The sequence below is a fragment of the Rutidosis leptorrhynchoides genome, chromosome 2 (genome assembly GCF_046630445.1).
Source record: "Rutidosis leptorrhynchoides isolate AG116_Rl617_1_P2 chromosome 2, CSIRO_AGI_Rlap_v1, whole genome shotgun sequence".
NCBI classification, from domain to species: Eukaryota; Viridiplantae; Streptophyta; class Magnoliopsida; order Asterales; family Asteraceae; genus Rutidosis; species Rutidosis leptorrhynchoides.
Window position 1 is genome coordinate 113,747,680 of NC_092334.1, and position 12,321 is coordinate 113,760,000.

At 31.1% G+C, this 12,321-nt stretch overlaps 1 non-coding gene across 1 annotated transcript; it reads left to right on the forward strand.

The window, feature by feature from the left end:
* Nucleotides 1–214: 214 nt before the first annotated feature.
* On the forward strand, nucleotides 215–321 carry LOC139894856 (small nucleolar RNA R71). Its single transcript, XR_011775336.1, has one exon. It is a non-coding gene; the product is annotated as a small nucleolar RNA R71 (small nucleolar RNA).
* The last annotated feature ends 12,000 nt before the right edge of the window (nucleotides 322–12,321 follow it).

The window sequence follows — 12,321 nt, forward strand, 5'->3', positions numbered from 1 at the left end:
GTCATGGCTAGAATCGGCTCTAGCCGCTTTAGATGAACGAAAAATATCTTTTTCTTGATGCCACTCATGTGAGTGGGATGCTGTATTATCAATAATTTTGTGAGCTTCGGTTGCGGTTTTCTTCATAATAAAACCACCAGCTGCTGTGTCGATGTCCTTCCGTGTAGCGACGTCGACTCCTTTGTAAAATATTTGAACTATTTAATAAGTATCTAGACCGTGTTGAGGACAACTTCTCAACATTTTTTCGAATCTTGTCCATGCCTCATATAGCGTTTCATTTGGCTTTTGTGCGAACGTGGCAATTTCTCCTTGAAGTCTCACGGCTTTAGATGCCGGAAAGAATCTTTTAAGAAATTTCTCAACTAAAACATCCCATGAATCAATCGCTCCTTCAGGTAACGATTCTAACCAATCTTTGGCTTCTCCCTTTAAAGTCCAGGGAAATAACATGAGATAGATCTGTTCATCTTCAATTTCTATGATTTTGAATAAAGTACAGATCCTATTAAAGGTTCGTAGATGTTCGTTTAGATCTTCTTTTGGCGTACCACTAAATTGGCACTGATTAGTTACCATGTGTAGGATTTGTCCTTTGATTTCATAATCTGGCGCATTAACGTCTGGTTGAATAATTGCGTGACCTTGGCCAGTACGTGTAGCTTTCATTCGATCCTCCATACTTTGAGGTTCCGTTTCTTCCATGATTGAAATGGTTGAATCTGAATCACTAGAAGATTCTGATTTAACGGTTCCTTCCTCGATAATCTCCGGATGAGTAATTTGTGGTTCAGGAGGAATAATTAGTGGTTCAGGATCTCTGAATTGTCCGTGAATATCGTCCAGGTCCTCAATTGTGAAGTCAGTTTCAAAAATTGGATTATCAGAAATTTGAGTTTGAGTACTTGTTCGACTAGATGATGATTCTAAAGAAAAATCAATGGCGACAATATTTGCTAAATGTCTTGATCGAGTTACAGGTGGTGAACGTATGAAAGGTGGTGAACGTTTTGCTCAGTGCAATCACTGAATATCCTATTAGTTATAAATATAAAAATTATTAAAGTTATCAAATTAATAGACTTTTCTGATTTTGTCCACGTTTCGAATAGCCAATAGATGCATCAGGTAGCCAGGACCCTTTAAATCGGAAGCTCACAACTCGCCACTAACAAATCCAACTATTACTACGAACCAGAAAATTTTGGATGTCTATCAATTTAACCGCTTAAAATAATTTTTCGTCGAAATTTAAAGAAGATAAGAAAATTCTAGGTCCTAAAAACTAGAGTGTAGATATGAAAAAGAAACAGCGCGTCGAAAAATAAGAGTCGAAAAATAAGAGTCGAAAAACAAACAGTCGAAAAATAAAAATAAGAAAGTAAAGCGTCGAAACTTAAAAGTCTAAAAGCTAAATATTAAAACTTGCGTCTAAAGGTATTAAAGCTTAAAGGAATTCTATATCCCAAATGACAATTAATTAAAAAGGCACTAAAATCTATTAAATACTAAAGCGATAAGCGACGTTGTAAAATTTTAAAGCGCCTAAATCTTAATCTAAAGAAAAAGCACTTAAGGGATTTTACAGCAAAGCCTAAAAATCTAGAAATATAAAATAACTACGGCAAATACTAAGTTTAAAACTAATTACGAACGATAAAAATACAAATTACGAATTAAACGTTAAAAATATACAATTTAAAAAGAAACTAAAAATGATAAAATTACTAATTTTTATAAAAATATTATTTTTATATTATTATTTTATAAAAGTATTAATTTTATAATTTAATAAAACTAATTAAAACTAAAAATACAAAATTAATTAAAACTTAAAACTAATTATATTAAATTTAACCCTAATACTAATTAATTAATAATAATAATAATAAAACCTAACCCTAATTCGACTGTCAAAGGTTTCAGACCAGTCTTTTCACCTCATGCGATCGCATGAGGTATCCTTGTTCTGGCCATGCGATCGCATGGAGTCGGGTTCCAGGCCAGATTGTGGGCTGCTACAGTTCTCTGCCCGTTACTCTTTTACTTATTATTAATTTTTTTTTCTGATTTATATTTTCTGTTTTTATTTTATAGAAAATATAATTTAATTAAAACTTAAATTTTAAAAATTACTTATTAGTTTTAATTTTTAACAAAAGAAAAATAAAAATATAAACTTTTTAATTTAAATACTTAAAAATATAGAAATATATTTTTCTCTTTTTTTATGTTTTTATATTTTTAAAACTTATATATTTTTACAAAAATAACTTAAAGACTAAATTTTTTTTTTAAATAGCGTTTCGCTTTTTGTCCCCGGCAGCGGCGCCAAAAACTTGATGTGGTAGCGGAGGTATACGAAATACTATTATAATTACTACAAAATACTATTAAATACGCTACAATTTTATACAAGTTATTTATTTATTTATTGAATAGATATACCTAAACCTTGCTACAACACTTATAGGCAGTGTACCTAATCATAGAGTAGTGTAGTTTTTAGTAAGTCCGGTTCGTTCCACAGGGAGCTCACTAAGTTTAACGCTATATTTTTAAAAACAATATTTGTATAAATATAAATATATAAGTATTATTATTATTATTATTATTATTATTATTATTATTATTATTATTATTATTATTATTATTATTATTATTATTATTATTATTATTATTAAAGGGGGGTTTTACCGTTTAATGACCGGTTTGTCGATTTTAAGTCTTATATCACAGTCAAAACCTAATGCAAAATATTAAATTTAAATATAACTTATTTTAAAGTGTAAAGTAAATGACGATAAATAAAAGTGCGATAATTAAAAGTGCAATAATTTAAAGTACGATAATTAAAATGACAGGAAATAAAAATGCGATGAGATATAAAATAAAGTAATTATGCTTATTTAAACTTCTGTAATCATGATGTTCGACGTGTTGATTTTAATTTATTATCATGGGTTAATTGTCCTTTGTCCTGGTTTATTCGATAAGTCCATCTAGTTTTTGTCCATAATAGTCCATCGATTATAAATACAAAGTGCGAGCGTCCTCGTCAAATTACCCTTATACCCGAAGTCAAATATTCCAACTAATTGGGGACTTAAACTGTAATAAGGTCTTAATACTTTGTTAATGATTACACCAGGTTATCGACTGCGTGTAATCCAAGGTTTTAATACTTTATTAACAATTACACCAATTTTCCTTGTATGTAATTCACCCCTGTTTCAATAAGTCCATTAGCTATTAATCCATTCCCGTGTCCGGTCAAATGAACAATTATTAGTGTTTATAGATATCCCGCCCATCGTGTCCGATCAAGTGTATGTGGTTATTTATAAATACATCAAATTGTAAATCTCTATATTAAATTAACGAACTATCATTCAGTTAAACAAATATAAAGCCCATTAATAGCCCATAGTCCAATTTTCACAAGTGTCGGTCTTTTGTCCAAACCCCAATTATGGTCCAAAGCCCAATAACCCAATCTTTAATATTTAGTCCAACATCACGATTACTTCGGCTTAAATAAACATAATAATAATTTAGCTACGAGACATTAATTTAAAAAGGTTGAACATAACTTACAATGAGTATTTATCGCGTAGGTATACACGGACAGAATTTCAACTTACAAACTTAAAACATTCGCTACTATAATCTTATTATTATTAACTTAATATTAAAATTATAATTATAAAATATAAATATATATATTGAGGGAGAGACAGAGAGTAATTGATGATGAAGGTGTACTCCTCTCGTCCGAATTTCGTTCCAATTTATAGACCTGACCAAAGTTTTGGGGCCATGTGTGATTCCCATGCGATCGCATGGTGTCTGGCACCAGCTCACATTTGTTTGTTTTTTTGTTTGCCGACAAATTTATTTAATATATAAATATAATATATATATAATTTATAGAATTATTTATATATTATATTATATTCATGTGCATAGTTGACTTGTAATTTTAGGCCCATTGCGTCGCGCGTTGATAGTTGGCTCCGGTCCCGGTTCCGGATTTTCGAACGTCCTTTCGTACGATTTAATATCTTGTACTTTGTGTTTCATAGCTTGTACTCTTGTAATTTTGAGACGTTCCTCATCAATAAACTGAACCACTTAGATTGTATCTTGTACATTTGAGCTTTTTGGTCATTTGCATCTTCAAATCACAGAATCTGTCTTTTGTCTTCACCTTTTATTATTTAAACGAATATCACTTGTAAATAGAACAATTGCAACTAAAAGCTTATCTTTCTTGAAGGATAATTCTATGAAATATATGTTCGTTTTTAGCATTATCAAGCTGGTCTGGACGACAACTTCCTGACCTAAATCAAGAAGTGCATTTCTTTTTCGGAAGACTTTACTTCTTTTTAATGATGGAATTGATTCATCGTGTATATTCATCTTTTCTTTCAAAATGTATTAAAATAAACCGGGTAAAAAAGTTAATTTAGTCCAGAATGAAAGCACCTGCAATAACTTTACAAAAACATGTGATAGATAGTTTTTAATTGAATAACTTGGTACATTCTCCCCACACTTTGCTTTTTTCCTATGTCTTTTATTTCTAATAAATAAATTCAATCGTTTTAGGTGTTTCTCAATTTATGTCCTTTCCGAGATAACGACAGTTTCTTCATTAACACCTAGTTTTATCGTTCATAAATATGTATAAACATGATTTTGAATTCATTTAGTTGAAAATTTTTCAAATTTTCATAAAATTTAGAAAATAAACCAAGTATAAACCCGAGAGAATTTATAACCCTTCCCCACACTTGAGATCATGCAATGCCCTCATTTGCATGAAATCAGACTATAATTATAAAATCAAGAGGGTGATTAGTGTAGAAAAGTGATTAAAAATACCCAATTTGTAATTTCAAAGCTCGTCGAATGATAGATGGTGCACCTCATCGTTCATTCCTTTTGTTGTTTTATCACACATGTTTTTCTTCAAAAACTGTTGCTTTTCTGAACTGTTTGCTAATCTTTGAAAATGCGTATTTTACCCTAACTTATCATGCATTTTTATTAACGAGTTATGCACCAACCCGAACCCCCAATTTAACGTTAAGTGGGGTTAGACTTCCCCACTCTTAGCTAACGACATGTGAAGTCGGTAGAATAAGTTCCAAGAATTAAAATAGTGAGACAGTTATTTACATCTCGGGTGGTATAAAATATATCAATGGGTTTAAAGTTTAGACCCACCCGATTGTCACTACTTAATACTTTTTTAATTGTAGCTTTCAGTAAATGGATATGTCTCTTTTCTGGTTCTTGGTCAAATGGATCGATATACACCGACATACATATTTCTATAGGGTAGACAATTTCTAACATTTCCTTCCGTTTATTCTCGAGATCAAAGTTTTCACCTCTATTACCCAATTGGGTGAAATCCGAGGTGTCAATATCTATTACAGCTCGTAGTTCATCTTCGGTAGATGACTCGTTTATTGAGAATATTGGGTTGGAAGGTTGTGGAATTGTGAATTTCGGGATCGAAGCAAATTCTTCTTCATTAACGGTCCTTATCGGTCCCACTACTTTGGTCTTGGGGGTAAAATTTTCAACGTTATCGTTTTCCCAAGAGTACCAATTTGTCACCCTTACTTCTTCTTCATCCATCGATGGATCGATGATTTCGTCGGTAGAGGCTAATGTGTCGATATGTTGTGAAATTGGTAAAACTGAATAAAAAGTATCATTGGGATAATTGGTGATTTCGAAGCTCTCGAATTCAACAAAATTCGATGATATGAGATTTTTTTGCACACGACTCCTCAGATCAACAGGTGTGTAGTCTGATAGAGTTTTAGCTTGCCAATTTGCAAACTCTCTCATTTGTTCATTTTGAGCGTCAAATTCTTCGAGTTTGATTTTCATATAATCTAAAAATTTTCAGACACATAATTTTCCTCGTCCTCTGGTTGTTGAGTTTGGATATATTCTTGGGAATAATCCCAATTTGAATTGTATTCCTCATAATCATTCCATTCAGGTTCCATGGGTACATAATTTTCCATAGGAACATAATAATAACATTCCCATGTTGAATGATAATCTCCACAGATTTCACAATTAATTATTGTTTCGTCATTCGTGATCCAAGATTGACCGAACGAATTGTCATCAACACCCATTTGAGAGTATTGATGTAATTGATTTCGTATGTCATAAAGAGTTTCCAAAATATTTTTGATATTTTCCATAATACGCTTATTATCAAATTTTAGCTACAATGTGGTGCATTTATTAATTATTCTATTAGTTATAAAACTAAAAATTATATAAGTTATCAAATTAATAGACTTTTCTGCTTTTGCCCACGTTTCGAAAAGCCAATAGATGCAGCAGGTAGCCAGGACCCTTTAAATCGGAAGCCCACAACTCGCCACTAACAAATCCAACTATTACTACGAACCAGAAATTTGGCGTCTATTAATTTAATCGCTTACAATAATTTTTCATCGAAATTTAAAGAAAATTCTATGTCCTAAAAACTAGAGCGTAGAAATGAAAAAGAAAAAGAACGTCGAAAAATGTCGAAAAATAAAAATGAGAAAGAAAAACGTCGAAACTTAAAAGTCTAAAAATTAAATCTAAAAAGTTGCGCCTAAAAGTATTAAAGCTTAAAAGGAATTCTATATCCAAAACGACAATAACTTAATTAGGCACTAAAATCTAAAAACTGCGTCGCAAAATTCTAAAGCGTCTAAATTCTAAATCTAAAGAAAAAGCACTTAAGGGATTTTACGGCAAAACCTAAAAATATAAAAATTCTATGGCAAAAACTAAGCTTAAAACTAAATACGAACGATACGATTAAAAGGATACAATTAATAAAAAGATATAATCTAAAAATAAAATTTATATAAAAATATTATTTTTATATTATTATTATATAAAAATATTAAACTATATAATTAATAATAATAATTAAACTTAATATTACAACTTATAAATTAAAACTAGAAATAAAAACTAATTAAATAAATAAAACCCTAATTAATATTAATAATCAAATTATAAACCCTAATTCAGCATTTATTACTTCAGTATTTATTACGTCTGATGATTGATTTGTCAGATTATCTCATGCGAACGCATGAGATTAGGCCTTCCGGGTCATTCGATCGCATGGCCTGCTGGTCCAGGTCAGTTTTGGGCTTTTAACAGGCTCAACCCAAATTAAATTTTAATAATTAATATTTATATGATTTTAATTTTACAAAATATATATTTAGAATATTTATAAAATAAAATAAGCTTATATTTTAAAAACTAAAATTAAAAATAAAAATACTTTATAATTTTATATATTTTAAACAAACTCTTAAAAATATATATATTTTTTTATTATTATTTTTATAATTATATTTTTACAAATATAAATTAAAAATATAACGTTTTAGCGCACCTCGGCAGCGGCGCCAAAAACTTGATGATGCAGCGGAGGTGTACGAAATATACTATATTTTTACTATGAAATACGATACAAATTACACAAGTTTTAATTATTTATTTACAAATGGGATATACCTAAACTCTGCTACAATACTATAGGCAGTGTACCTAATCGTAGAGTAGTATAGTTTTTAGTAAGTCCGGTTCGTTCCACGGGGAGACGACTTATTTTACACTATATTTTTAAACAACTATATGTGTACAAAATATATATATTACAATTATTATTATTATAGAAGGGGGTTTTACCGTTTAATGACTGGTTTGTCGATTTTATATTTTAAGCTTAAAGATAAATGACGATATTTAAATGACGATATATAAAATTGCGATACAATATGAAATAAAATAATTATGCTTATTTAAAATTTCGTAATCATGATGTTTGACGTTTTGATTTTAATTTATTACCCTGAGTTAATTGTCCTTTGTCCTGGATTATTTTCATCGGTCATAATTATAAAGTGCGAGTGTCCCCGTTAAATTAACCTTATTCCCGAAGTCAAATATTCCAACTAATTAGGGATTCAAACTGTAACAATGTTTTAATACTTTATTAATAATTACACCAGGTTATCGACTGCGTGTAATTCAAGGTTTTAATACTTTGTTAACAATTACACCAATTACCCTTGTATGTAATCCACCCATGTTTTAATGAGTCAATTGACTATTAATCCATCCCCGTCTCCGGTCAAATGAACAATTATTAGTATTTATAAATATCCCGCTCACTGTACCCGATCGAACGTATGTGGCTATATATAAATACGTCAAATTATAAATCTTTATATTAAATTAATAAGGTATCATTTAGTTAATCAAATATAAAGCCCATTAATAACCCATAGTCCCATTTCCACAAGTGTCGGTCTTTTGTCCAAACCCTAATTATGGTCCAAAGTCCAATAACCCCATCTTAATATTTAGTCCAACATCACGATTACTTCGGTTCAAATAAGCATAATAATAACTTAAGTATGATACATTAATTTAAAAAGGAAGAACAAAACTTACAATGATTATTTATCGCGTAGCGTTACACGGGCAGAATTTCGACTTTAGAACCCGTAAAATAACCGTTACATTACCCAAACTAACTAATATAAAACTAAACTAATATATATTATATATATAAATATATATTGTGAGATATCAGAAGAAAGAAAGAGTGAAGGGTGTGCTGAGTTCATTAAGCAAACTGGCTATTTATAGGACTTGGCCCAACTTTTTGATCCATGCGATCGCATGGAAAACGTGCTTCCTGGCCATGCGATCGCATGGACGCCTGATCCAGCTCATATTGATTTGTTTGCTAGCTTGTCAGCATTATATTTAATTATATAATATAATATATATAATTATATATATTATATTGTATTCTTGTGCATAGTTGACTTGTAATTTTAGGTTCGTTGACTCGCGCTTTGATGCTCGGTTTATGTCTCGGTTCTGGATTTTTGAACGTCTTTTCGTACGCTTAGATATCTTGTACTTTATGTTTCGCAATTTGTAATTTGCACAAAAAATTATTTTCCTTAACTCCCAAAATCCGCGCAAATCTTTAACTCACTTTTAGTGACGCTTTTGAGTGCACTATGGCTTTAGTGGCACTTTTCAAGCTTTAGTGATACTTTTTATTCAATTCTTTAATCTTCGTGCTTCGTCTTCACATTTATTTATTTAAACGATTACAAATTAAAAATAGAATAATTACAACTAAAAACTTTACATATTGGGATGATATTGCGACTAAATATATGTTCATTTGGAGCACTATCATGCTCATTTTAAAGATATTACTTGGAGTCATTCATGGCATATTTCAAAAGACGTTGCATTCGAGTTATTGAGTTCAACAAGATTATTATTAAGTCATTTATAGCTTGGATATATTATGAAGTGGTATGCATGTCTGTCAACTTTCGATGTAATAAAAGTTTGTCTTTTAAAAACGAATGCAATGTTTGTAAAATGTATCATATAGAGGTCAATTACCTCGCAATGAAACCAATTATTATGTAATGTTTATAATCGATATGAACGGGGCATTTCAGTTGGTATCAGAGCGGTGGTCTTAGCGAACCAGGTCTTGCATTAGTGTGTCTAACTGATAGTTATTAAGATGCATTAGTGAGTCTGGACTTCGACCTTAACTGCATGTCAAAAAGTTTTGCTTATCATTTCTTGTCGAAAATTACCTGCTTATCATTCTTAAGTCTAGACACATTTTCCTGCATTTATTGCATAAATAGTGTACAGGCGAATTCATATCTTAGTATATCTGTTACTATAAACTTTACCTGACATCTTCCAAAGATTCCTCCGTGATTTATGGAATATTGGTATTATATATACATATGTAAATTATGTATTGAAGAATATCAATCTAAATCCTATAATCTATTTCATATCAAAATCATTTCTCTGATTATACAAGCTGGATCCCGTATCTAGTTCAAATTCCTTAGATTCCGACAGATATTCCGATATGGATTTCCACTCGAGCTCTGAAAGCAGTGTTACCAGAATGGATCAACCAATTAGCCATCATCTATTCTGGATGAATTGGGGATGGGTTCGTAGCCTACTTAATCATTGGAGACAAGAAGAAGATGATCCCTTCCATCCACCACATTTCCCTCTTGGCGAAGAACCTGAAGCACTTACCGGCGAACCTGTTCGAAGCACCATTTTCTCTCTCATTTCCAGAGTATCTCGTCATGATTATATACTATCTCAAATTCTGAATCATATTCGTCCGCTCGTCCTAACCGACAATCATCCCGGTGTAATAGAAGAAGTCAACGAGCTTCGCGCTAGAGTAGTGGCTTTGGAGAATATGGTGCAGAGATTACAAGCACCAACAGCATCACCAGCATCAACAGTACCATTACCACCACCAACAACATACACATCCCAAGTTTCAACATCATAAACTGTTCCACTAGCATCAACGTCATACGCACCATAATTACCAAGGAGTACCAACAACAATAACTGATGAAGTATTAATTCATAACTTCATTGGAGAAACATTCTGCGGCGATTATGTAATCTCTAAAGTCTTAGAGATTATCTATTCTAGCCTTAACCATAAATCATATGAGTGGACCGAAATGATAGAAGGAAGAGTAGAAACCCTGACAAGAATGGAGCATGATTTACAAGCTAGACTTGTTATACAAGCGCCACCGGTAGTACCACCAGCATCACCATCAGTATCGCCAACACCAACAACACCTATAGCACCACAAGCTACACCAGCTCCATAATCATCGACGATATCGACATCATAATCATCAATGGGTATATTGAAATAACGAGTTATGAAGTATTAACCCATTTCCACTGAATAATTTATATGTATATCTTATATATATAAATTTTGAAACCATAATATATCTTTTCGTACTAAGCTATTATGTATGAATTGTAAAAAGGGTAGTTACTACTCGGTTAAATTCATATTACCAATATGCTATAATCCTTCGATTAACAACTTAACCATCATTAACTACAATCTCTGTTTCAATTCAATGAATTTCGTTTCATAATAAACTAAGTGTATTATTCAATTACAAGTTTGATTTTACACTTTCGATATACTCGAAACTTTCTAGAAAACATCATTTATATCTTGCGAAGTTCATAAGAATTTCGCGAGCACCCACATCATTTACCAAGGAATTATCAATAAAAATGAATAATGAAGTATTAATTCATAATTTCATCTATGTTGAAGAGATGATCCTCGAAGTTTACGAAAGTTCTAAAGTTTTAGAAGTTATTCATTTCTAGTTCCAGCCGAAAATCAAATTAGCTTAATTTAATATTAACTCATTAAATATGTATTACATCCGAAGAAAATATACATATATTTTCATAAAGACTGTGATAAAAATTCTTTTGTACAAAATATTACTTGTGAAACTTTTAACGGGTAGGTAATACCCGAGAGATATATAAATTCACAATTAATATGTTACATTCTTCGATTCTGATTCAGCAATCATCAACTATACTCACTACCTTCACAACGATATACATTCTTTCAAAGAAATCAAAACAACCATTCTCATCCAAATTTGATTACATATTCTGATTTTGACAGAACAGAATCCAAGTTAAAACTTTAACCGGTGACATCACTCTTAAATCCCTACATCTTTCAAAGCTATATTTTGACTTCAAAACCGTGATAGAACATCATTTCTATTCATAAAACCCAGAAAAATATTTGTATCATTCAAAATTCTAGAACATCATATGTATATTGACAATTACAATCTGCATTCAAACCCTTCATGATTCTTGAAAACACCTCAATTAAAAAAAAACCCGAGAGGATGATCCAACCACACGTTACCTAAAAAAAAAGACTTATGCTTATAGTCATACACCTGGAAAACTCCCGGAACCTAAGTAGAAGTATAAAACGAATCTATGATCCATTGGCGTTGTTATTATCGAAAATAACTTTGCAATCCCTCTTCAAAGTAGCCAATTTTGTCACACCACCAGCAAATAAACTTCGACTTTTATTTGGATTAGCCTTATTATAACCTTGATATATACGTTGCCCTGTATGTCATTGTTACCGGGGAACCTTTTACATTCCACCATATTAACAGTAAATGTACCAACAACTTCATTACCCTTTGAATTAAGCCTCTCCGAAAAGTCAATATATTTATTTATTGAGGCCCTATCATGTACTCATCTGCATCTTGTAACGGTAATTGCCATACCAAAAAGCTTCAATCATTATTCTCGAATTTCGCCGCGATTCTACGTCAACAATTATATATGTACATATAACATTTA